The sequence below is a fragment of the Microtus ochrogaster genome, linkage group LG3, assembly GCF_000317375.1.
Source record: "Microtus ochrogaster isolate Prairie Vole_2 linkage group LG3, MicOch1.0, whole genome shotgun sequence".
NCBI lineage: Eukaryota > Metazoa > Chordata > Mammalia > Rodentia > Cricetidae > Microtus > Microtus ochrogaster.
The window spans coordinates 38647382-38661889 of record NC_022029.1 but is presented as its reverse complement, the minus strand read 5'-3'; positions in this window follow the sequence as shown (position 1 = coordinate 38661889).

The window sequence follows — 14508 nt, the reverse complement described above, 5'->3', positions numbered from 1 at the left end:
AAATGTGCATCAGTTTCAATAGCTTGATTTCCAAAAAAGCTCAAAAGAAAGCTGAGTAAAGGGCAATTTGAACCTATAAGTTCATCTGCTTAAAGAAACGTGAAAAAGAAAAGAAAAGTAAAGATTTGTTTTTCTACCTCCAAATCATTTGAGAAAATTACATATAGTTCAAGTTTTGATTTTGAACTGAGTACTTATCCTTAGGTAAAGAACTTGAAAATTATCCCACAAAATGCAACTAGAATACAAATAGAAAAGTAGGGTTTTTTTTCTCAGCATTGAAAAGAAGCTTAAAATATCACTCAAATCTTCATTACCAGCACATGAGAAACAACTTACTTTGAAAAATTAATATTCCAACTAAAAATAACTATAAATTCTCAGCTAAGAAAAAGTCTTCTGAGGATGGATTGATGGCTTACTGGTTACAGGCACAGGTTTCTCTTCCGGAGGACCCAGGATTGATTCCTAGAACCTACATGATGGATCACAAGCATCTGTAATGCTAATTCCAAGGGATCTGATGGCATTCTGGTCTCTCTATGTGGCGAACTCCTCGACCAGTGAGGAAGAACAGCCACCATACGAGGATTCTTCTCAGATCACACTTTAATTGGAGTGCCCTTGGTTGAAGGAGCATGAAGCGAGAGGGGGAAGCGAGGAGCAGAAAGCGATGGAGAGCAGGAAGCGAGAGGGGGGAAGCAAGAGAGAGGGCAGGAAACGAGAGAGAGAGGCCCCTAGAGCATTAAGGCAGCTGCTTATATCTGGAATTGGCACACGGGTCACCCTGTGATTGGCTGCCACCATCAGCTGACACCAGACTGCATCATGATAGGCCCAAGGACCCTTATCCACCACACATGCGGGAAGCGGGGGACACGCAGCTCTCCAAGGCTTAGCCAAATATGGGGTTGTTTATTTCCAACAAGACAGTATGTCGGCGCCATCTTGTAAGGGCTATCTTGTCCAGCTCACTACATCTCTAGTCACCAGGCATCCATGTTATATACAAACACACATATAGGCAAAAGGCCCATACAAAAAAAATTTAATTTTTTTTTTAAAAAAGGTTGTATTTTATAGGAATTAAATTGGTGTCTTGGAAGATCAAAACAGAATGTAAACAGTAATCCAGAGTTATGCAAACTAAAACTTTTTGCTATTTTGAAGGAACCCAATGATCTTACTTGTATCTGAGGCCCAGTATGTACTGTTTCATGAGAAGCTGAAAATAAAACAACAACAACAACAAAGTATATAGCCATCCACAGAAAGATTTCAAATTATGAGATTCCCAAAAGAATGCCATAATCTTAGTGTTTAATGTTAAAGTAAAATCAAAATTAATTATTTAGGTAGGAGGTAAGTAGGTAGGTCTAGGATAGATGACAGAGATAGATACTTAGATAGATAGATAGATAGATAGATAGATAGATAGATAGATAGATAGATAGTAGGTAGATAGATGATAGATAAATAGATAGATAGATAAATAGATATGTTAAATTTAACTTTGAAGTCATAGTACTATTTAACAATTTACTTTAACTTTATTATTCAAATATTTACATTCAAGAACGTAAGTAAGAGGAACAATGCACGTCTACTCTTACATGTCTGCTCATACCACTATTTTTTCTCTGAGAGAAATGCATCCTCAGCGATAGACTAGAACTCCTTTTCAGAATGAAAATTTTACTTCCCATAGCAATTACCTATTATTTTATATGAAGTATCAAACTTACTGGCTTAAATGAACATTTATTTTGCTCAGAAATCTCTATTTTGGACAAAACCTGACAGGGTCAGTTTATTTCTTCTCCACTTAATATCAGTTTGAATTGTTCAATGGACTGTACCAGTAGAAAGGCCCATATAAAGGTTTATTTATTCAAATACCTGGTAGTTGATAATTGTGGGATCTCTGACTGTTAGTTCACATACATACTGCTTGGTCTGCCTAATAATTCATCTGGGAAAATATATACCCTACCAGTCTGCTGTTAATTTTCCCTTTCATTCTGCATTTCATGTTGCTTGTGGGAAAATGTCACATGGTAAAAGTGGGTGTCTCACTCCTCCCTCCCTCCCACATTCCCCCACCTCTCTCTCTCTTCTTCTTTCTCTCTGTATCTTAGTGGCAAAGCTTTCAGAGTTTTCTTAGTATGGATCCTGCTAGCTGTAATTTTTTATATATCACTTTTATTGTTTTGAGAAAGAATTATCAATTACACCTTTATCTAGTGAAGTTATTGATGCTTGTCCTTCATACTGTTAGTGTGAATTTATCCTTTTATACATAATTGTATCTCAAGAGTAAATCTTACTTGATCACAATGATTTATCCTTTTAATATTTGCAGATTTTAAGTTGCTGGTACGTTGTTAAGGATACTTTCCTCCATGGTCCTTGAGGATTTGCTATTTGGAATACGAATAATATTTATCTTGTAAATAGAAGTTTTGAAATATTCTTTGCTGTTTCATGTTTCTTAAAATGTTTTAGGATAATTTGTTTTACATTAGTTCTTCTCTAAATGTCTAGTAGACCTCATAGTGAGGCCTGTAGAGCTTCAAATTTTCTTCATCATAACTTTTCAGATAATTACATCAATGGCTTTTCTCATTATTAGTCCATTCAGACTTTCTAATTTAGAATTAATAGGCTGTATATGTTTAGAACTCTATTCATATTTTCCAGATTATTTTATATTTTACACACCCTTGTTCATTATCATTTGTTATGGTACTTTGTCTGTGGTATGAACTGCAATGTCTCCAGTTTCATCTCTGATTTCATGTATTTATATCTCTGGGTTTCTTCATTCATACAACTAAAGTTTTCAGTGATAACTAAATTCTAGGTTTATTGATTTCTGGATTTTTTTTCTGAGTCTTTATGTTTGTTCTTATCCTTACTATTTATTTTCTTTTAGCTTCGGTTGTGATATATGCTATTTTCATTACAATTGTAATGAAATACCTAAAATGTTTCAATATATTAAACATGAAAATTTAAAGTATTCATGATTTGGATATAAATATGAATTCAGAGGACTTTGTCAAAGTATTACTGGATAGGGACACAAGAAAAAAAGAGAAGATAAAATTTAAGTTTCAGGTCACTTGTGTGTCGACCAAAGTTTCTGTCCTGCCTGGTCCCATAGCCATTTAGTCCCACAGAAGCACACAGAGGCTTATATTAATTATAAACTCTTCTGCCTATTAGCTAAGGCTTATTATTAACTAAAAACTACTTAATAAGAGTTTAACTTCATTGTGCAAACATTAGCTATCTAGAATTCATTTCATTATAAGCTTTAGAATTTCAGTGGTATTCATGCAAACTCCCTTCTCCTTCCAGAATCCTCTGTCTTCTCTTTTCAGTACAATCTAGTATCAAATTTAGAGCAACACCGTTTTCACCAAAATATTTCTTTTCCAATGAAGAATTAATGTTGTTTTCCACGAGGGTGTGCCCACTGATGCATTTAAGAATGCGCCTCCTGAAGTCAGCTACAAGTCTCCCCACTGAAGAAAATGCACAAACTATAAAGAATTGCAGAAATCATTATTATTAAGCCAGATCTTATTCCAATAGATTGTTCTGTAGTATTTTCCAGTTTGCAGTTGTCTATGGTATTTGAAATGCATGAAAACCATGGGACAGAAGTGTGAATTGAGCAGGTTATTTTGGCTTGGTTCCACGTATTTCCTTTCATCATCCTCATTTTACCTTGGACTTCGTTGTTTAGAACTTCCTTCCCTCTAAGTCCAGTTCGCTCAAGCTCTACTCCTGACTCACCAACCTAGAAATATACTATTTCCTACAGGGACATTAATGCCTACCTCGGGTTAAATTAACTCTTGCCACTCTTAAAAATAGCACTTTCTAGAAGTGAGTCTTTACTTTTCTCACTGTCTGGAGTCAAATAAGTAAATCTTGGTTACACAAATGTATGCAGTGAACTTTGTCTTATAGATCAAGTCACAGTGGACTAAAATCTGCCTGGTTTGCTATTATGAGAACATGCCTAATCATAGTTCTCTGCTGTGAAAAGTGAGTAAGCCAGTCGTTCAGAGTACACTGCCAAAGGATATTGACCCTACATCACTGTAAGTCACAAAAATCATTGCTCTTTGACACAGTTAAATCTATATTGCAATGACTGTAGCTATAGTACCAGTCAATTTAATTCAGGCTGATCTGGCACTTCTGATGAGAATATTGGCCAATTTCTCTGACTTTATCACTATTTGCTCTTCTCTATATATTCAACATGGCAGCTCCATGATTTCCCCACCACAGTCAGATTGTTATGATTCTGCCAAAAGCACTATAGGAGCTCTGATGCCATTCAAATAAACCCAGAACTTAGTCCTCCCATCACTGCCCCAATACAGCCTTCAGATCTCAGCCACTTACCTGCAGTTCAGACAGCACAGACATTTAACTATTCTTAGAACCTAACAGAAGGCATATATACTACCCTTCCCTCACCCTGATACTCCTTACCGAGAATACCATATGGCTTGTTTGACTTCCATCACAGTATTTATCAAAGAGAAATTTCTCTATGCAACAGACAAACCATTAGGGAAAACCACAAGCAATCAAAGCCCAGAATTGTAGAATTCAATCCCAATGGATACTTCTACAAATACCCCCGCATCTAAGGTCCAGAGAACATTATGGAAGGAGGGATAGAACACTTGCAAGAGTCAGGAAATTGCTGTGAGATTCTATATCCTAGTAATGGAAAAGTTTACACACATAAAGTCTCACCAACATGACTGTTTAAATATGATGTGTTTCAGAACAACCCAAGTAAACATGTCAAAGTAGATGGGGTAAAATCAGGAGACCTCATCCCTATAAAATAAATCTACAGGCAAAATATAAAAAGAATTCTGGGATTGACATAAGCAATCTTTTCCAGCGAAAAATGGTCATTCTTGAAAACATAGAGACAAGTAATGTTACACAGAATGACAGGTCACTTTTATATAGACAGACAGACAGACAGACAGACAGACAGACAGATAGATAGATAGATGTGTGTATATTTCTAATTTATATATATTTCTAAATATGTGTGTGTGTGTGTTTATGTTCTTGCAACAACAATCAATGAAAAAAGAGAGCATGAGTTTGGGAGAGAAGAAGGATATATATATTTGGAGAAAGGGAAGGGAATAAAGAAATAATCTCATTATAATATAACTTCAGAAATTACATAAATAAGTAAAAGAGAAAGAGAAGAATGCCACTGAACTAATACATATAAGTATCCAACTACAATTTCCTTCTATTATTTTCATTCTTCCACTGTGCTTATTATCCCTTCTCATATCATAAATTTGATTTAATATTTTTAAGCCTGGTTTTCCCTTCCTAGAATATACATTTTGTGGAATTTTTATCAACATTGATCATAGATGTATCTCTTTGCCTATTAAGTCCCCTATTTTATGCATGTGTGTGTATGTGTGTGCTTGTATAAACATGGGTTTGTTTTCTTTTTCTCTATCATCTGGTTCCCTTGGAAATGAAACAAGCCTTATCTATGTTCCAAAATTAATACCAGCTATAAATGTGTACTTTAAGAGGCTATTTGGCTTAAAGGACACCTTCTTGTCTATCATGTGGTAAGAGACTTTAGAATGTATTATTCTCCCAGTTACCCTTGCTTATGCAATGCAGTGTGGATGCGCTTTTATGCCCCAGGCTTATCTGCTGTGATCACGCTATTTCTGGGCCAATGTCTTTTCTCTCAGTGCCAATTCAGCTTACAAAATCCTGTATAGCTCAATGGATTTGGGTCATGAAATATCACTTGAAAATAAACATTCCTGGGTGATTCAGTCCTTTAACATCTTGCTCAAGTATTTGCTGCATAATATTGTGACGTTATGGAGCCGTGACAGTGCTGTCACAGATGTGCGGATAAACGTGGATGTGATTGTGTAGGGCTGTCACAGATGTGCGGATAACGTGGATGTGAGTGTGCAGTGCTGTCCCAGATGTGCAGGTAAACGTGGACGCGAGTATGCAGTGCTGGCATTTTCTGAGTTTTTAAAATATCAATCTGTGACAAAATGTTTCAGTCATATTGTTCACGGGTGGCTTATCCGATTTAAATTCGCAAGAATCAAAGAACTTTACACACATTTACACCAAGTGGTGCAGCGGAGAAAGAAGAAAGCAAAGAAACCAGCATCTGCCCTTTCAGAGGCAGGGTTTCCAAGGTGAGCCTCCCCGTGTGTTCCTGCCTAATTATGGAAGGTGATTTTATTTAGCTGAATTCAAAGCATACTGTCTCAGGGATGGGATTTGCTAGGGCTGTTTTCAATAGCACGCAGTCTGGAAATATGCATCACATTACTCACACATAAGAGAGCTGTGATTTGCTCTCTGGGCCATTCTCACCTGATTCTACTGCTTTTCACAGAATTGGATTAAGGGGGCACAGGTCTATACCTGTGCCAACTCATGTGAAAGGAAATCAAAGGGGAACAGAAAGCAGACACTGAATATATCAAATTCCTTTTAGGCAGAAAGCCTAAGTCTCAATAGAGCCACTCCTTAAATTCTTTCAGGCCCGCACTGCCTCACTGGTTCTTTCAAGCTCCTGGGCTATTGATGTAAACTAATTTGCGTGACTGAATTAAGATGAGCCTTCTGATACTTAAGCAATGACAATTGCACAGTGCAGAAAAAAATAATGTAGAAGAGAAAAAGAAGGCTAATGGGAAGGAGCTTATCCTGTCATGACTCTAAAAATAAATAAATAACAGTGTCTTTGTTCAGTGTCTAAGAGCCTCAGATTTCCCCCCAAGACAGCTAACCCCTCAACATCAAGGGGAATGATTTCAGGAACAAGGGGTGGAGGCATAAAAGATAGTGAAGGCATGCCAGGGGGAAGAAAAAATAGCAACGATATTCCCACACTGAAGGGTTGGAGGTATGAGCAGCTTCTTGCTTCATTTAGTTTCATTAAAAACCAAAGGAAAAGAAATGAAGTTTGAAGTCAGGAAGGCTTCATTTTTCTAGGGAAGTCCTTCCTCAGTTCTGAAATTAAGAAATTTTGTCTCTGAAGAATTATATAGGAATAAAAGACAGAAGCACCTGAAGTTGAATACTACATAGTTGCATATGCACATTGTACATATGGTGTGTGTGTGTGTGTGTGTGTGTGTGTGAGAGAGAGAGAGAGAGAGAGAGAGAGAGAGAGAGAGAGAGAGAGAGAGATTCGAGGATAATTGCTTCTTCCTCTGTGTCTTGTTAACTTGCACACAAAGCTTCCAAGATGAGCCAATATTATAAAAGAACATGCCAAAGATATGTGATGCTCTTGATTTCAAACCGATTCTGTTCTTCATGCCTATGAAATCAGCCCTTAGGTTTCAAGTCCAGGCACAATTCCAGTTGGCAAAGTAGTGCATAAAGAAGTCCAGAACATTGTTAGAGACATCAACAGGGAATCCTGAAAGAGATATCCAAAACAGAAGTCATTCCCTGCTCCACGAACCTGTCCAGGACTTAAGACCCCTAAATGAGTCAGGCCTGGACCAAGAATGCACCTCACTGTCAGAATCCTAGGTAGAGGTCATTTCGGTGAAGAATAAAAGGACAGCACCCAGAAAGAAACTGGAAAATGCCAGCACAGCAGGCTCCCCCTGCCTAAAGAACTAAATAGTTTCAAGCCTGCAGGTGGAAGAGTTTTAGAGCCCACAGCTGCGGGAAGAAATGGCACTAACATCTGTAGCTGTATTCAGGCACTCACTTTGCCACTAGTTATAACACATCCCCAACACTCAGCAACCACAAATATTTCCTAAGTCTCAGGATGCTATCACACCATCTCTAGTAGGAAGGAATAAGTCAGTGAGAGGGGAACGCCCCCCCCCCACCCTGCAGATTCCAGTGAGAGAGAAACCAGAGAAGGACACAATGTAGATGAAAAGGAAAAGTTCAAGATTTTCTCTCTCTCTCTCTCTCTCTCTCTCTCTCTCTCTCTCTCTCTCTCTCTGTATTTGCTTATGAAAATGACACCAGGAGTTTCTCCCACTACCCCAAAAGGAATAATTTCCTTGTTTAGTTTTACCCCCAAACTGAAGGGGGAAAGGTATTTAGATTCCAAACAAAACTCATAGGCACGTGTCAGAACCAAAATGCAATATTTGGTTTGGGTACTAAAATGAAAGAGCAATTGTGTGTGCAGAGATTTTCTCTGCCAGGCAGAAAGCAATAATAATCAATGAGATATACAATCAGGCTGGGTGCACAATTAGCCCACAGAATTCGGCATTTGGTATGCAAGAGTTGGAAGGACCATAGCTGTGGCAAATGAAGAGCTCCTGATTTTATCAACAATAGTCCCTTGACAAATGCTGTGGATGATTTGCTTCTAAATGAGATCAAATATTTCATAAGCTCAGTTGGGAGAACTTATCAGTGTAAGCTGGCAGGTTTTTTTTTTTTTTAACAATACAAACAATTAAATGTTTGGCTAGAGAAGAATTGTAGAAACTTTATTTAGGACCAAAGCCAGCTTTGGTATTTCAGAAAAACAAATATAGTCTGTTTCTTTAGGAAACTCAGGATGTAACAAAATATTCACCATCAAACTTGCCTCCAGGTAGTTGTAGTAAAATTTAGTCAGGACTTTTAAACACAAAAGAAATAGTAGGCCAGCTGGACTGTGACTGAAAAAGCATGGGATAAAACTGGACTCTCTGAACATGGCGAACAATGAGGGCTGATGAGAAGCTAAGGACAATGGCAAGGGGTTTTGATCCTACTTAATTTGCTGGCTTTGTGGATGTTCACCTTCCAAGATATGGACGGAGCGGGGAGGACCTAAGACTTACCACAGGGCAGGGAACCCTGACTGCTCTTTGGACTGGAGAGGGAGGGGGAGAGGAGTGCGGGGAGGGGGAGAAGGGTGGGAGGAGGGAGAGGGAAATGGGAGGCTGGGAGGAGGCGGAAACTTTTTTTTTCCTTTTCTCAATAAAAAAAACTGAAAGAAATAGAAATAGTAGGTGAAACCCTTTAGAATTTAAAAAAACAAATTAAATGAAGTTGACTATGATATAAGGTAATCAGTCCTGCATAACGCTGGAATCAGATAGAGTACGATGCCAAAGGGAACACTAGACCTTGACATAAAGATGCTAATGTTCAGCGGGGGTGATATGTAGGGGGCTTCATAAAAGGCTGAATGAGCCATGATGATCAGGCACCCGGCTGAATTGAAGGGGTATGGCCATACTAAATCAATTAGTCAAACAACAAGTTGATAATCATTAGTGAAGAGAGAAACCAAGAACATTTGCTTTGAAGAACTTTTCGCATAGTCAGAACCTGTCTAGCCATCATAGCAGAGTTCACCTGCCATTCATTTGCTTCCTATTTCAAGTATTCTTTTCTTTTCTTTCTTTCTTTCTTTTTTTTTTTTTTTTTTTTGAGACAGGGTATACTCTGTGTAACAGCCCTAGCTGTTCTGGAGCTAGCTCTTGTAGACCAGGATGGCCTCAAACTCACAGAGATCCGCCTATCTCCTTCTCATGTGTGCCGGGATTAAAGGCATGCACCACCACTGCCTGGCTCCCTATTTTAAGTATTCTTAAAGAGAACCCTCACACATTCCAAAGGTCACAAAGTATTAACCTCTTAAGAGTCTATGAATGTACAGTAGAAATGGATAGAACGTGGATTTGAAGTCCAAGAACTGTTTAGACTTAATTCTGCAAACTCCCAGCTATGTGACATTGGGAAAATCCCATGCTCCTCTAAACTTTGGTATACACAGCATTTTCAAAAGGAGATGAGATTCAATTCATAAGAATGCATGTCAGTATTATGGAAGGAAGAGACAGAATTAGAGTGCTACAAGAACTCATAAGAGTTATTTTAAAAGTCTTGAAACGTGTTATATGTGAGAACAAATGATAAGCATTCTATATGTCTTTTATTTGTCTGGTTGAAGGTCTCTGAGGTTTACCTACAATGCATGATTTCCTAGATGGCGAAACTGGAGCTGGTGACAGAGTCTCATTTCCTATATCAGATGGTGAGGTCACATTTATAGAAAAACAAAACAATAAATTCTCATCAGGCAGGGAGCCATAAGCTCTAAATATAAACACATCATCAAAAAAAAAAAAAGACACCATAATCTCTAAGAGGTTTTAGGAACTTAAGTCTAAGTACCTCCAGCCTCATGCTGACACTCTATCTATTCTCAAGTCACCGATATTTGTGAGCTGCTTGTTTGTCCATTTATAGCTCCATGTGAATTTGGCCTATTTTATATTTCAAAGTTGCCTTATTAATTAATACTCACTTCAATCTAATTATGCCTTAGAAAAAAATCTATTTTATCCTTGTGAAATATTTCTGTAATTTATTTTAAAGAATTGAGAAAATACAGAATAATAATCACGGCATAAATAAACAAGTTATTAGATCTTTAACAAGCAAAGATCCCAAAATGAAACAAAGATCTACATGCCAACCCTAACGCTCTGTGAAATAACAAATTATTTTTGGAGAGATTAAGATCTATCAAATCCCCATGTGGCTGCTACAGAGGAATCTCTAATTTTAAGACATTCATCACTTGGGCTTTTCCTTATAGAGTGAGTAATCACCATAATAGCGGTAGAAGTGACAAAACCCGAGCTAGATGTGTTGACAGTGTCCTAGAGGAAAGCACTTGGCATCTCGGCAGACACTCAGGAAGTGACAGTAATTTGGGGGAACCGACATGGTTCCTAACTTTGCTGTGACCTATCCACAGTATTGTCATCTCAGTTATTTGTGTCCTGTTTGCTCTGCCTGAAGGACAGTCTCCAGCCAGTTATTAAAACAGAGCCACCACAGACTAGTGAAGCGTCTTCATTTATGACTCTAAGGAAACCAATACTAGCCCATGTACCTGGACTTATGAGCATGTTCCCTGTCACTCCGGGTTCTCAGGCAGAATAAGAGAATAGACGAGAGTAGGCTACATCCTCCCCCTTTCACACTTGCATGCTTGATGGCTGATTTCTATTTTTGTCTTTTGTATTTATAAATTGTCTAAACAATTCTAGCTATCTCTCCCGTAGGGAGAAAACAATCAAAACTTGAGAAATTCAGAGCCTTGAACCCAGCTTAGATCTACCACATACGAATCTATATATTACTGTGATCTTCAGGGATGTATTTCTGCATAAAAACCAAGAAGTCCCATCTCTGTCTAGGGTCAGGGAGACATATAACACCAAACTAAAGTCTACCAAAATGGAAAGCTTCAGTTGAGAAATTGCATCAAACGTCCCAAGCTGTGGAATCCAACAATTAGTTGGTTAGATGTGGGAAGATGGCAGAGGGAAGACATGCCCTTTATTTCATTCAACTATGAGTGTGGCCTTTTACATGTTTTTAGTGGAAGGACCTTTCAGTGTCCCCCAGAGGGAAGGTACCCCCAGGATTAAACCTTTCTGAGCAACCGTCTTTTTCTTAATTTTGAATGTGAAAAATGGCATGATATGTCAGCTGTCACACCCGGGGAATTTTCTCTCCAAAACTAAATGATGCTTATTCTTGTGACTGAGGGGGAAGATGTCCAGGTGCCAACTTCCTTCCTGGAAGATTTATTCCACTGAGTAGTACTGGAAATGAATGTCACTAGGAATTGTGGTAGAATACAGAAATGCAGGAGTATTTGGTTCACAGTTGCCATGAGCAATGAATAAATTAAAATGTCACAAAACATATATCTATTTAGATTAGAATTTAATATAAAAAGTTCTGTGATGAATGTTCTGAGTTTAACTAGAACGCTCTCCTGATCTGTTCTCTGTTAGACCGACTGACAACTGCAACCTACATTCTCCAGGCATTCTCCAGTTAAATTTGGCATATGTGAGTCACTAGAAGGATTACATGGGGCAGATATAGAAAATATCTATAGAATTTCTCTTTTGGCTCAACCTTGAGAGTTGTCTCTGGTGATGGCTCTCTAACACTGTGGCTGAGTTCATTTGGGAAGTACCTTCATCCATGCTTCCGTTTCATTCCGAGGACTCCTCCCACTCTGTTACCAGCCCTACCTTAGTAAAATCTTTGCCATAACATGCACATCTCATTAGCAGCATAATTTATCAGTTCTGGTAACTGGCTATAAATGACAGCCTATATTTTTCAGCTATTCGTAAATCTGTTAAACTTCCTGCTCATTAAAAATGTTTCCTGTAGGAAAAATATCACTGGCCTCTCCACTAATTATATATTCCACAAGCCTAAGCTTCAAAGACCTCTCTTTGGAACTCTGGTCCAGTGAGAGACTTCATTCAAATTAACCATCAGGCTAAGACAGAAAACTAGAGAATTCTACTGCTGGGAAGAAATGTGGGCACAGTTTAATCATGCCATTTCACAAACAACAGTAACTGTATTGTCCTGGATCAGAAAGAAAAGAAGTGGGGAAATGCCTTGAACATGTCAGCACATGAAGCAACTTCCTGTATTAAGCACCAGTAGCATAGACACTAAGAACAACAATAAATAATTGGGACCTTATGAAAGTGAAAATCTTCCTTAAGACAAAGGACATCATCTATAGGACAAAACTGCAGCCTACCAAATGGGAAAAGATCTTCACCAACCCCATATCTGACAGAGGGCTACTATCTGAAATATATAAAAAAAAACTCAAGAAACAAGACATTAACAAACTAAATAATCCATTTAAAAAAGAGGGTATTGATCTAAACAGAGGATTCTCATCAGATGAAAAAAGTGGTTGAGAAACACTTAAAGAAATGTTCAACATTCTTATCCATCAGGGAAATACAAATCAAAATGACTCTGAGATTTCATCTTACACCAGTCACGATGGCTAAAATAAAAAACACAAGTGGCAGCTCATGCTGGCGAGGATGTGTACCAAATACTTTACCTCTGGTGGGAGTACAAACTTAAACAGCCACTTTGGAAATCAATATGTCATTTTCTCAGAAAATTTGGAGCTCTACCTCAAGACCTAAAGGATACTCTATCCTATTAAAAGGACACTTGCTCAACTATGTTTACAGCAGATTTATTTGTAATATACAGAACCTGAAACTAACCTAAATTTTCCTCAACTGAAGAGTAGATAAAGAAAATATGGTACATTTACATAATGGATTATTATTTGGCTGTTGAAATGTGAAATTTGCAAGCAAGTAGACAGAACTTGAAAAAATCACCCTGAGTGAGGACACCCAGACTAAGAAAGACAAACAGGATGATCATGCTATGATCCACAGACCCAGGGAGGCTAATTAACAAGGAGGGACCAAGGGGGCATGAAAGGATCTCCGTAGGGAATGTGTAATAGAATAAATTTTGAGGGTGGAATGGTGGTGGGTAGGGTTAATAATGGGAGGAACCAAGTTGTTGTGGGGGTAGAAAATTCTAGAAGATTTTATTGTGATGGGGGGGGACATTTCAGGGATCTAGATGGAAACCTAGAACAATAGAAACTACCTGAAATTTTAAATCCTTGCAAAGATTCTGAATAATGGGGGATACAAGCCTGAATCAGCCATCTTCTATAACCATGCAAGGCTTCACGTGGAAGAACTGGTACACCAACTTAACCAGAAAGCAGAACGTTCTCAGATCAGATTTTTCATAAATAGACCCGAAATATTTCATCCAGCAACTGATGGGAACGGATGCAGAGTTCCACAGTCATTTAGCAGAGCTCAGAGAGTTTTGAAGAGGAGGAACAGAAAGGACTGAAGGAACCAGAGGGGGCAGGAACACTATTAGAACACAGCCCACAGATTCAACTGCCTGGGACTCTTAGGGACTCTCAGAGATCAGGGAGTCTTTAGGGCTCTGACATATATCGTCTATGTATATGTTATGGCTGAGTAGTTTGGCATTCTTGTGGGACCCCTAGTAGGGTTGTCTCTCTTTTACCTGCTTAAGGGACCCTTTTCCTTCTTCTGGGTTCCCTTGTGCAGCCTTGATATGATGGTATGTGCCTGGTATTATTGTAGCATATTATGCCATGTTTGGTTGATGTCCCTGGGAGGCCTGCTCCATTCTGAGAAGAGACAAGAGGGGAGTGGATCTGAGGGAGTGAAAATGTGGAGGGGAGAGACTGGGAATGGGGAAGGATTAACATATGTGAGAAGAATAAAATAATAATAATAAATAGTAAGTGTATTGTTGGTGTACAGACAGTTCTATCCATGCTGAGTATCCTTCTGCTTTTTTGCATTTTTTTTCAGTGATGTATTTACCATCTTCTTGAAAACACATATATCTGATACTAGGCATTGCATACAGATGTGGATTTCATCACTACTGGCCAAAGTTATGTAAGAAATCCATGAATAACTTTAAAGTGCATTTTTACACACAAATAAATCCTTACCAGTTTTAAAAGAAGTTATTTTATCCGGTTTAAATTAACAGCAAGGACCTAGTTTAGTAATGTGGAATGCATGTTTTCATATGGAC